This window comes from Belonocnema kinseyi, chromosome 3 (genome assembly GCF_010883055.1).
Source record: "Belonocnema kinseyi isolate 2016_QV_RU_SX_M_011 chromosome 3, B_treatae_v1, whole genome shotgun sequence".
Classification (NCBI taxonomy): domain Eukaryota; kingdom Metazoa; phylum Arthropoda; class Insecta; order Hymenoptera; family Cynipidae; genus Belonocnema; species Belonocnema kinseyi.
The window spans coordinates 68095419-68108342 of record NC_046659.1 but is presented as its reverse complement, the minus strand read 5'-3'; the positions used below and the strand labels follow the sequence as shown (position 1 = coordinate 68108342).

Genomic DNA, 12924 nt, shown 5'->3' with positions numbered 1-12924 from the left:
TTATTTTATATTTAATAACAATATAGAAAGAGAAAAGGGAAATACAAAAAAAAGTGCGGGGAAATAGGGGATAGCCTGTAACCCTTGATATTTTAATTCTAGTTGAATGTTGCCGTTCAAAAAGGGCACATAACCACTTTTGCAGAAATTAGATTATTGGCTCAAAAGACCAGATAAATTAGATAAATTCCTAGAAACATTGTGACAACAGGATTTATATTTACTGTACAAACAAAATAAAACTTTTCGATTTTTCGGTTTTTTTCAATCTTAAATAAAAATTAGGTTTTCAGGTACTGTCCAAACTTGAGAAAGCTTGCTCTCGAAGCGCAAAAAATACACTATTCTATTTTCTCGTAAGCTAATAGTATTTCTCAGTAAAACTTTTATGCCACAATTAATCACGATGACGTATCTCGGGAGAATTAAACAAAAAGTTGTTGTTAATAGAAAATTTAATTTTCGGTATTTTTTTCTCTGTGGAAAAAACGTTTAAAATGCCGTTTATTTTAAAGAATAATGTATGAGGAAAGTGAATTTGAGCAAATTTTCACGTATATGATAAAGTAAAGGTCGCGATAAGGTCATTTGAATGGAGAGTGAAGGAAAGAAACATTCTTTTTAAGAATTTTATTTTCATATAAAAAAAAATTATTTAAAATGTCATAAACACTCTACACTTCACGGATATGTGCTAAGAGGTCATAAACCAAAAAATGAACTGTCTATATTTTTATACTTCAAAAAACTAGAAATTATACTTTTAAAATCGGAAGGAAATCGTCATTTGGCAAATAAATCACAATGCTTGAATGAATCGCCTCGATTTTCTCCATAAACAAAGCAAATTAATTTCAGAAACTCACCTTCGAATACAGTTACAAAATTGCTCTAACTTGCATTCAATTAAAAATTTCCACTTACAACTATTTAAATTGCCATTTATTAAAATTGCTTTCAGCACAATTACAATTCGATCCACCGAATTTAATATTGATTCACTTTAAAAAAATTAGTTGAATCACTACAGTGAAGTACGAAGACAATATATAAAAAAATCTATTTTGAATTACCTAAAAAATTAAGTCACTAGCTGCAGTTTCTGGCACCGAGAGTCACAAAAATCGATGATTCGCGGAGAGTTTTTTTTTAAGTTGTTGTTTTCAAACGAAATAACGAAAAACACATGCAGGAACAACCCTCCCTCCTACCCACGGTTGCTCGATAATTAGAACCAAGACCGTTTACTTCGACGCTGGACCACCGACTGCACTGCTGACTCGATTTTGCTTCACTTGACTCAACTTGACATGCGAGGGACCGAGAAATTTTTCATTCTTACCGGTCTGGGGAACCTTGCTCGTGCCCCACGCGAGGAAGCACTTTTCCTGCGTCGCGGTCGCGGTATTAACGTCGACATAAATAATAGAATCGAGCATCCCTTCCACGTGTTGAACTCACATAGACAGTACCACAAGCCCCCTCCTTTTCTCCGAGTTTATGGATTAAGAAATACTACAATGATGGAAAGTGAACTCAGCTACCTATCAATTTTTTTCGTCATTCTTTGAATACCAATAGTCTAGGATATCTAATCGCTTTTAGCAAAAATCGATGATTTAAATGTTCATTTCTAACAATTATTACTATGAATTTATTCATTTTCATTTACTTTCTACATTCAGAAAGAAAATGTCTTGAATAAAAAAAAAAAACTGTTTTCTTGGGTATACATGACAATTGAGTTGAATCAGTCAAGTTTTGGTTGTTCAACAAAATATTTCATTAACACAAACAATTTTTTTCGGTTAATCGACCAAATACTCTATCTAAGCGTGTAACCATATTCTATGGTTGAATCAACAAAAATTTAGTTGATTCGATCAAATCGTTTTCCGAGTATAAGTAGTAAATTACTTTTTAACCCCCCCCCCCCTCGATTTTAATGGCAGTTTTTTATTGGCCTCTATAGCTATATAAACTTTTGCTAAGGGGTTTGAAGAAGAATTTTGACCCAAAAGATAAGGTACAAAAATTACTTTCCAATAATAAAAGCGCACTTTTACGACTTAAAACTAATTGTTTATTTTTTATTTTCGTGAGAATTGATATTAAAATATTTGATATATTTCCGAACTAAAAGTTATTCAGTTTTGATTACCTAGTTCGAAAATTACTTCAATTTGGACACATGAGAGAAAAAATTATGTCCCTATGCCTTAATTTTTAAATATTGAAGTCGCAAAGGGGCTATTAAAAAATTTATAAAGAAACTGGTTTAAATACTCAGAAAATTGCGTTACATATTTTTTTAACGATCACAAGTTTTATTTTAACAACTGCAATGTTTAACGCTTTTATAGAATCGTTGAATAAAAAAAAATAAATGTTGATTCTATCTGTGTTTATTTGTGTTTTATTCCGATATGTTTTAGTTTAGATTTTCCCAAATTTAAAATAATTTAATTTTTAAAACTTCAATTTGAATGTTTTCAATTATAATGTTCCGAATTATTAAAGAATTTTAAACTAAAAATTCTGTATATGATTATCAAGAATTACATCAAAATTCCAGTAGGAATTTTGACAGAATTATTTGCTTTTACAAAAATCTTGCAAAAATTTCAGTTTCGTTGCATTCTCACCAAATGTCGTTTAAATTGTATGAATTTATCATTTTAATGAAGTGTCAATATCTCAGGAATTTAAAAAATATATATTAAAAAACATGTATGTTTTTTCAAAAGAGAGTTTCACTGGATTATAAGAAACTTTAAAGAAAGGTCAGATAAAGAATTTTTTATGTCCTTATTATGAATTAATAATGATTGCCAATATTTAAAGCAAATAACATTTTTTATATTAATTTAGTAACAAATTTTTTAAAGTCTCAGATAGAAAATGCTTTATATCCCCTTTTATTACCATCGCTATATACACACTCAAAAAAATGTCTCGTTAAATCAACCAGAATTCTGGTTAAATATGGGCTTACTATTTTTTCTGGTTAGAGTAACCAGAAATCTGGTCACATTAACCAGATTGTATGGTTAATTTAACCAGAATTCTGGTTAATTCAACCAGAAAAAATAGTAAGGGCATATATTATTAAAATGTCTGGTTAAATCAAAAAGAATTCTGGTTAAAACCAGAATTCTGTTTGATTTAACCAGACATTTTTTCGAGTGGAGTATTAATTATAATAATTTTTTACGAATAAAATATTCTTTGATCAATTTTAGGAGTTCTATGAAGAAAAGTTTGTAACACGAATTTATTTTAGATTATATAATTCTTTTTAGTGTCGAAATGGGACCTCCAATTGTTAATCAAGCGGCTTCTCCTTTCACGCTGCTCTTTTAGACACAAAAAATGCATTAACAGAACGCGCGTGCCTTAAGATTATACGTTTTTTGCTCCTTATAAGATGAAACAGTCTATTATACAATCAATCTTTCTGATTTATGTAAATTAACCCAAAATATAATTGATATTGTCTAATCCTATTGCCCTTTAAAATACAGAACATTTTCGACACGTGGATCTCGTTTGGACATGCGGTTTCGAAATTTCAGCAGCGACTACATAATATAATACTCTAAAAGAGTTTTCGCAATTATATATTGACCAACTTTTCCATCTTGATATTCTATTTTAATTTCAGCAACTTCAGTAGTTAGAAAACATTTGTTAAATTAAATAATCAATATTATATATTCTATAGGTAGCAGTAAATGCATTGAAGTAAAACGCGTTTAAATGTTGTGGTGTCAAGTTTCGGGCAATTCTAATACTTTCTCAATCATAAGTGATAACGATGTAATAAATTGTTACAAATTTCTGTCTCTTTTTTGGGCGAATAACTTTTCTATCTATTTGTTTTCGTACCTTTTATTGTTTGTCCACAAATTTTTTATTTTATGATTAAAACCAAAACTACGCGTCCTATCAAAAAGTCAATCATGATAAATTTGAAGCTGCTTTCTGACAAACAATTTTTGTTAAATCATGTTTCTTTCGTAACGTGTTATTTTTCCACAAACTTTACATATTATATATTTTTTTATTTTCAAAGTTTTTTTCACGAATAAAACAAAAAGTACGCGTCCTATCAAGAAGTGATTATTATCGAATTTGTATATATTTTTTGGGATCACAATTTTCGTTAATTCATCTTTTTTCGTATCGTGCATAGTTTGGCCACAAAATGGAATTGTTTATTTTTCATTATTTTTTGTGCAATCAAAATTTGAATTTTCGATTTTCCAAGAAAATCCAAACATTTGTTATAATAGCTATATAGGGCTTTCAAACAACAATGTTCTTTTTCTGACTTTTTTTATATCATGCGTTGTTTGGCTTAAAATTTTGATTTTCGATTGTTTTAAAAAACTTTTAAAATGCTATAACTCTGAGAATTTTCTTTTAATCGAAAAAAGTCATGGGGATAAATTGTCCGCCTTTTTTAATAATAATTTAATAATAAAATTAAACTGTTTTACAATTGCGCATTTAAAAATATAATTATAAATTGAAATTATAGGAATTTAAGAGAATGATAAATGTGAATAATAATTATAATATCATGTTGTGACATTCAAAGTGATTGCATAGGTTTTTTTTCACTAAAAAATGAGATTATTTCAAAATAAAAAATTACTGTCCTTTTCAACGTTAAAAATTGAAGCATTTTAAATATTTTGAACAAATTACAGTTTATTATTCTAAAAACGCTGAAAATAATGATTTCTTTAAAGTTATTGAGTGCAAAGTTGAAATGTTATCATACAATAATGTTCCAAACCTTGTTTAAAAATTGGCCGATTTTGAACGTCCAGGCAGTCTGCACGTTTCTGTATTTGTAAGATGGCCCATTCTATCCTGCGGACCTACCAAGGGGAAGGGGACGCTAAAAAGATTAAGAGAACGTGGGTTGTGCAAACATGAACGTTTAAAAACGTTTATTTCTGCCAGAGATATTTAAATTTTGTCGCAAAAATTATGAGAAGTTCGATTAATTTATTCATTAAACGAAAACAAAGACTGCTGATGAAAAATGCGTCATCGGTAAACGAAAATGCACGTTTTTCAGTTAAATGAAATACCTAGTCTGTTAAGCGACTTAAAACAATTTTGCGTGATTGTCAGTATAAAAAATTATGTGCAAAATAACAAAAACGTTTTTTTCAAACCGGATCCAACTTAAAACAGACAACAAATATATGAACAATACCGACCACAAATGAAAATTAATCCGACGGTGTCACAATGGGTAAAAAATTCTGAATTTCGAGAATTAAAAAAAAAAATTCCTATAGAAATGAAATTTATGGTATGTGTATTGTTTACGTGCAGTTTTTGTATTTAATGCTAAGAAAAAAGTAAAAATTTTAAACATAATCAATTAATAAAATTAATAATCAATTAATTAAGATAATAAGATTCTTTATACTTTACATATTAATGAAATTCAACAACAGTTTGAATATTAAAGTGCCTCTATTATTTGACTTTATTAACAAGAAAGTACATATAAGCAGATTTAAAAATTGCGTCATTTATAAAGAAAGAACGCTTCATGTTTTTAATTCAAAATCGTCAAATAAAATAAAGAAAGAATCTTCATAATTTGAATAAACTTACCTCAACCAAAAATATATGATTATTCTCCCATTGCTATTGAAACTTAAAAAGTTCCGAAATTGAATAATTCATTAGTTTTATAATTTAGATACGAATTGGCATTGAAAATAAAGTAATTTTCATATTTTTTGCTCGATCCTTTATACATTTTGCTTCAATTTCTTCTGAGTTTATTCACTTTAAAACAGCTACGGACATATATTTTACACTTTTCGTGTGGGTTTTTGGATTTATGAGGCTTTACAACAATTTGTGATCACCATTTTCGATTTCTTCGGAGAAAAAAAGACATAAAATTGTTACACCCTAAATTTAGAAATAAATTTAATTTAAAATTGAACTTACGTGAAACTAAAATTTATCTGAATTTGATCAACTTTACCTGGATTTAAGAAAATGTATTAGATTAGTCTGATCGTTTCAACAATTTAAAATATTTAAATAAATATTAGTGTTATTCGGTTTCATAAGGGCCTCAATAATCTTATTTGGTTTCAACAAATCTTATTAATTAAAAATAGTTAAGAAAACTAGGAGTAATCTTAAGAAATAAAAATGTGAAATCCAAATTTGTTTGAAAATTACTAAAGGAAAGTTTCTTTTTTTCCTTTGTCTGATGAAATGTATATTTTAACAAATGCATATTGTTTAAGCAGTATTATTCAAACAAAAGGAAATACAAAAATACCATTTGTAACAAAAATAAAAATAAACAAGACTAAAAATAACAACATAAACCATTTCGTCTGTTCGCAAATAAGTTAGGTAATGGGATAGCTTTTTTATCTTGATTGACGAATACGTGACCTTGCTCTCTCTCCAGATTGTATTATATCTTGATTGAAACAGTTTAGAGTGGAAAAATGAAGCAGGCCAAGGAAACAAGTTTTTACTTTTCAGAATCACGATTTTATGAATTCCGAAATTATAACCTATTCAGTTCTTGCTTAGGGAAAATAACTCATAAAAATGCGGTCCAGCGGAGATGGATTACTCCAGATTATATTTCTACCCTTAACACATACACATTTCTATATATATTAGGGTGGTCCAAAATACGCTTTTTGAGCTACAGAGCTACAGAGCAAAACACGCCCCAAAAGTTTCCATTTCCGGGAAAAAAATCCGTAATTTTAATTTCAAAATTCGACTATTAACACGTTTCACTGGGCACTTCAAAATCCCATTTAATTACCATGGGGAATTTTCGAAAAATTGAACGAAAAAACAAACATACTAGTAACTTTCATTTCCAAGCCACCTCACCCTCCGCGAAGCGACCCAAATATGACAAAAAAAATACGTTTTTACGTAGTATTGTTATTTTTAGCAATTTACGTCGTCTTTTTCATACAAATACTTACTGATGGACAATTTGAATATTTACCGTGACTTTTTTACCGATTTCCAATTGTTTAAATAAACTTAACTTATTTAAGCCATTATTTATTCCCTAAATATGTAAAAAATAATCGCACTTTATAAATTAATATGTAATTGTTTGTTATTCTTTAGAGTAGTGAATTTTTTAAAAAATATTATGTAATTATTTGAACAATTAGTTAATGTTTATTTTCAAAATTTCTCAAAATTGAGCCAGACATATCTACTTTTTTCAAATTTGTATCCTATGCTACTTTTCATTGAATAATTACATAATTTTGATACCTTTCTTTTAATGTTCAATGAATTTCTATTTGTTTATACAATCTTCATTTCCTCGAGCAGTTTTTTTCCGATGAGTAAAAAAATGAAATAAAATAGAACACATACAGTTATGCTGTATGTACTAAAAAGTGGTAAATTTATTCTTTCTATACACTATACAGTCAGAAACATAGTTGTATGTGTTCTATTTTATTTCATTTTTTTACTCACCGCAAAAAAACTGCTTGAGGAAATTAAAATTGTTTAAGCAAATAGAAATTTGTTAAACATTGCAAGAAATGTATCAAAATTATGTAATTATGGAACAAAATGTAGCATAGGATACCCATTAGAAAAAAGTGGACATCTCTCGCTCAATTTTTAGAAACTTTAAAAATAAACAATAATTAATTGATTAAATAATAACATAATATTTTAGAAAAATTTACTACTCCGAAAAATGACAAAATATTGCATTTCAATCAGAAAATATGATTGTTTTTTACATTTTTGGGGAATAAATAATTGTTTAAATAATTTACATTTGTTTAAAAATTGTAATATTGTGTCAAAAATCATAATATATATATAAATTGTCCGGAAGTAATCATGTGTATGAAAAAGACGACAGATATTTCTCAAAAGTAACAATAATACGTAAAAATGTAGTTTTTTTACTTTTGGTCATATTTATGGCGCTACGGGGAGGGTGGGAGTGAGTTGGAAATGAAAGTTATTAGTATGGTTTTATTTCTCAGACACTCCTCTTAAATCGTTACAAAAACTTGGCACGTTTCGACGAAACCCTAAAACATGAGTTCAATTTTTCAAAAATTCAAAACTTCCCCATGTTAATTAAATGGCAGTTTGAAGTACCCGGTGAAACGTGTTAATATTCGAATTTCGAAAAAAATTACGCATCACATTTTTGGACTATTCTAATATATGTAGCTCTATTATTTCTTTAAAAAATGGCTGAAGTTTCTACCAAATAGTGGAATTTTCAACCAAGAAGATGCATTTTCTATCCAGAAAGACAAATTAAAAAAAGGCACATAAACTTTCAACTAAGAAAGGTAAATTCCTAAGCAACCATTTGAATTTTCAAATTAGAAAGGTAAAATTTTCCACCAAAAATAGGATAGTTAAATGTTCATTAATAAATTAATTTTAATCTCACAAAAAAAAAGAATTTTGAACAAACAAGTTAAATTTTGAATAGATAATGTTTTAACTGAAAACTTGATTTTCAACATAAAAACAAACTTTTTTAAACAAAATAGTTGAATCCTCTGCCAAAAACATGATTTTTTTTCAAAAAAAGTGGTTACGAATAAATCAAAAACTACGTGTTCTATCAAAAAGTATTTTATAACAAATTTGTAGATCTTTTTTAAGTGGTAAATTTTTTTTAATTTATCTTTTTTTTCTTGCATAGTTTGATCGCAAAATGAAATTTTGGATTTTTAATCATTTTTGGTGTGATCAAAATTTAAATTTTCGATTTTTTAAAAAAAATTCAAAAAGTCGTTATTATAATTTTGTGCGGCTTCCAAAAAGAAACGTTTTTCTTTTCTTGACTTTTTTTCGTATCGTGCGTTGTTTGGCTTAAAATGACCATACATAAGATGTTTATATTTAAAAAAAAGGCTATCGAAAATTTTCAGTATGCACTAACTTTTTTAAATTTTCGTCTAAAAGGGCTGAATAACGAAACCGTCCTTTCATTTTCATACTCTTATGAAGTATGCCAAGGGACAATACAATCGAAAATGCTTTAAAATATTACCCTGTTTACCGGTTACAACGACGAGAACGACGATAACGTAAAAATTATTTCTCAGATTCATGTGGCCTCGAAACTTCGACATTTCATGAAATCGGCGAAAGTCATTTTTCACATAAAACCAATGCTTTCTCATTGGGATGAGAATGCAAAAATCTACGTGAACTTTCATTTTCTAAATAATCGTTCATGCAAATTTACTATCTTACAGCATTATTGATTTTTCTTGGTAAACTTTCATTCTAAAAGTACGTAAATAGTTTCCTTTAAATTCGTAAATCTATATCCTCTTGGTAATAGAATAGTTATATATGATCTTTTTTAATGATAAAAATAAAAAAGCTGAAGAAAATGTAAACATTCTGTTAAAATAAGTATAAATAATGAAAAAGTAATAGATTTTTTTTATTAAATGTTGCTTTGGCAGATCTACAAATTTTATAATCTTTTAAAGAACAATACCTAGCTTTTTAAAAATATATTTCTTATTTTTCACATAATTTATCATCTCGAGAATTTTCCTTGAAGTGTCATGGAGATACGAAATACTGCAAAGCTTTTAGATTATGATTGCAATTGTACATCAAAATGGTTTTTTTTCATGCAAAATTCTTTCACCTCTTTTAATAGACTTGTATATTTCAGTGAAGAACGTGAAGTTTGGATCATCAATGGCACAGTTTCAATTAACAGTCTTTGTTTTCTCAGAATAACATGTTATATGAAAAATAACAAATATATTTTTTTAAACCTCGATTCAACTCAAAACAATTATCAACAATTAAATATGTATTATGGTTCTTCAAATGATTATTAAATCTGTAGATCTGTCGAAGCAACATTTAATTTAAAAATCCATCACTTATTGATTATTTATATTCATTTTAAAGGAACTTTTACATTTTCTGTAGTTTTTTAAAATTTATATCTCTAAAAAAGATCACAAATAACTCTCCTCTTAACACGAAGATACAGATTTACGAATTTGAGCGAAACTACTTATGTATTGTAAGAATGAAAGCTTACCGAGAAAAATCAATAATGATGTAAGAGAGTAAATATGCATAAAACGATCATTTCGAAAATGAAAGTTCGCATAGATTCTTTACCTCGGGATAAGCAATACCCCGTTGGGGGAAAGGGTTACAACTCTACTAATCTGATGGACCGCTCGGTTATCGGATCTCGTAATCCGGCATAATTCAAGTAATCCAGTGTAATTCGAAGCAATCCACTTGTAGTTAGTTGTAATAAATTTACAATCCAGATAATTGGAATAAATTTATGTAATACAAGTAATATACTTTAAATTCAGCTCTAATCCACAGTAAGTCACTTGTAACATGGAGAAAGCCAGAGTGAAAATTTAATTACTAAATTCTTGGTTAAAAAATGACATTTTTTCTAGTTGGAAAAGCGGGTAATTCAACTATTTGGTAGAAAATTAATATCGAAGTTAATATATTTGTAGGAAATCCAAAATTTTTGAAAAAAGTGATTTTTTAGTTGAAAACTCAACCACTTTGTTGAAAATTAGTCTTTTTGGGTTGAAAATGCAACTGTCTTGATAGAAAATTTATTTCTTTAGTTGATCATTCATTTCTTTTTGTTTAAAACTAATTTATTACTGAAATTTTATATTTTTTAGTTATATATTAACCTAATTGGCAGAAACATTGACTACTTTGTTAAAAATGCAGTTTTATGTTTAAATATTCTTCGCTCTAGATGAAAATGCTTGGTTTCAAAATTTAACTTGATTGAAAACTCATGTATTTTATCAATTTTTTTTTGTGGGGAGAAAAATAAGATTTTTGCTTGAAAATTCCTGTATTTTAGTTTGAGAACTTAACTCTTTTGTTGAAAATTTAACGATTTGGTTAAAAGTGTATATTTTTTGTTAGAGATTCGTCTTTTCTGGTAGAAAATTAATATTGATAGTGTTTGAAATCATATTTTTGGGTGAAAATTGAACTATTTTCGTGAAAAATATAACTATTTACTAGGAAATTCGCTTTTTAGTTGAAAATTAATTTTGTTAACAAAAAATTCTACTAATCAATTTTGAATTGTAAATTTGTCTTGTGTCCATACTTAAAATTCAACTCTACAGTTAAAAAATCAACTATTTACTTAAAAATGCATGTATTTTGAGAAAAAACGTTTCTCTTTGTAGAAAATGAATCTTCCTTGAAAGTTTATCTCCTTTATTGAAGTACTTTGTTGAAAAATTCATTTTTTCAACTATTTCAACTATTTTGTTGAAAAAACGTTGTTTACAGGTTGAGAATTAATTTTTGAACTGAAACTTTTACTATTCCAGTTGAAGAATTTTCATTTTAGTTGATAATTTATCCTTTTTTTGATGAGAATATAATCATTCTATTTTTTGTTGAAATTTTACGCTTAATGTGCAGAATTCCTGAAAATAAAACCAAGAATCGAACGACTAAATTTGGACAAACACCATCAAATGTTCCTATTGCAATTTGAAAAAAAAATACCCATTTTTTCTGCTAATTTTTACATGCTTATTCATGAGAGTGTAATGTAATCGTCCAAATTTTCGATCTCTGGTTTTTAATGGATCTTTACGTTTCGGCACGCACAGAATCCGAACTTCATAAAATTTTGTTGGTGTCTATATGTATGTCTGTATGTATGGTTACCTGAATGTTGTAGCCACGGTAACTTTTAAGGGATTTGTTCAATCGAGTCCGCATTTCATACACTTCTGAAGGTTCCCAAAATGAAGGTTAAGTTCGTTAATCAGACATTTCCAACCAAAATTTAAAAATCTCGAGCATTTTAAAAATTTCAAAAAAATTGTTTTTAAATTTTATAATTATTTGTGAAAGTTTCTTATAGATGGGTGAAAGAGTTGCAAATTATCAAAATACAATTTTTGATTTTGATGAAAATTAGAAAAGTCACATACTTTTCAAAAACTTAAAAATTCTTTAAAAATAGAACAAATTATTTTTTTCATAGATCCAAAAATTTCATTCAAAATTTTCACTTGATGAATTAAAAAAATTAGGGCCTGTATAACCGAACTGTTGAGCGCGAAGCTCGATTATCGCAATGAGAATGTAATCGTCAAGACTGTAGGTGCTTTGAGAACCTTCTTTAATGTCAAATTTAAAAAAAAAATGCCCAGCTTCACTTTATGATTGTAGTTTATGAGGGTTTGAATAACAGTATTTGATATAATTTCATATATATATATACTTAAAAAAGGGAAAAGGATTAAACAACCACAGCTGGGTCCTATTAGGATCAGGAAAAATAAAATGTGAACATTATTTTGCAATATCTGAATAAGCAGTACCAGACCAAGGTACAAAAAAAATGTAATGTAATGAAATGTAAATGTAAATGATGAAATATAAATGAGATTGAAATTAAATTTTAAAGCCTATTTAAGTTCCAATAGTAGAATTAATGTGTAGAATGTACAAAATTTCGCATTGTGGTCTGTGCACAAATGTGGAGGGTAATACAAAGAACGAGCGCGGGGCGTCAGGAATTTAAGGAAAAAGTTTTTTTTTTTTTTCAAATTGCAATAGGAACATTTTATGGTGTTTTTAAAAATTTGTTCGTTGGATTCTTGATTTTATTTTCAGGAATTCTGCACATTAATTCTACTATTGGACCTTAAATAGGATTTAAAATTTAATTTTAATCTCATTTAAATTTCTTTAATTTTATTTGAACATCAGGTATGACGTTCTTCTTAACTTCTTAAACCCTTTAACGTCAAAAGGACACTCTTTGAGTGGCCTCTTTTCTACTTTATTTTTCACGATGAAGACGTCAAGGAAAAAATTCGTAAAGTACCAATCCCA

The 12924-nt window shown here is 27.8% G+C and overlaps 1 protein-coding gene across 3 annotated transcripts in view; it reads right to left on the bottom strand.

Annotated features, from left to right (window-relative positions):
• The window catches only part of LOC117169630 (elongation of very long chain fatty acids protein AAEL008004-like), a 51727-nt gene extending 50343 nt beyond the window's left edge, over positions 1-1384 (bottom strand). For all 3 annotated transcript variants that reach the window (XM_033356096.1, XM_033356095.1, XM_033356099.1), the window contains exon 1: positions 1074-1384. The gene's annotated coding sequence lies outside the window, so the exon portion shown is untranslated. The remainder of the gene's footprint in view (positions 1-1073) is intronic.
• Positions 1385-12924: the final 11540 nt, after the last annotated feature.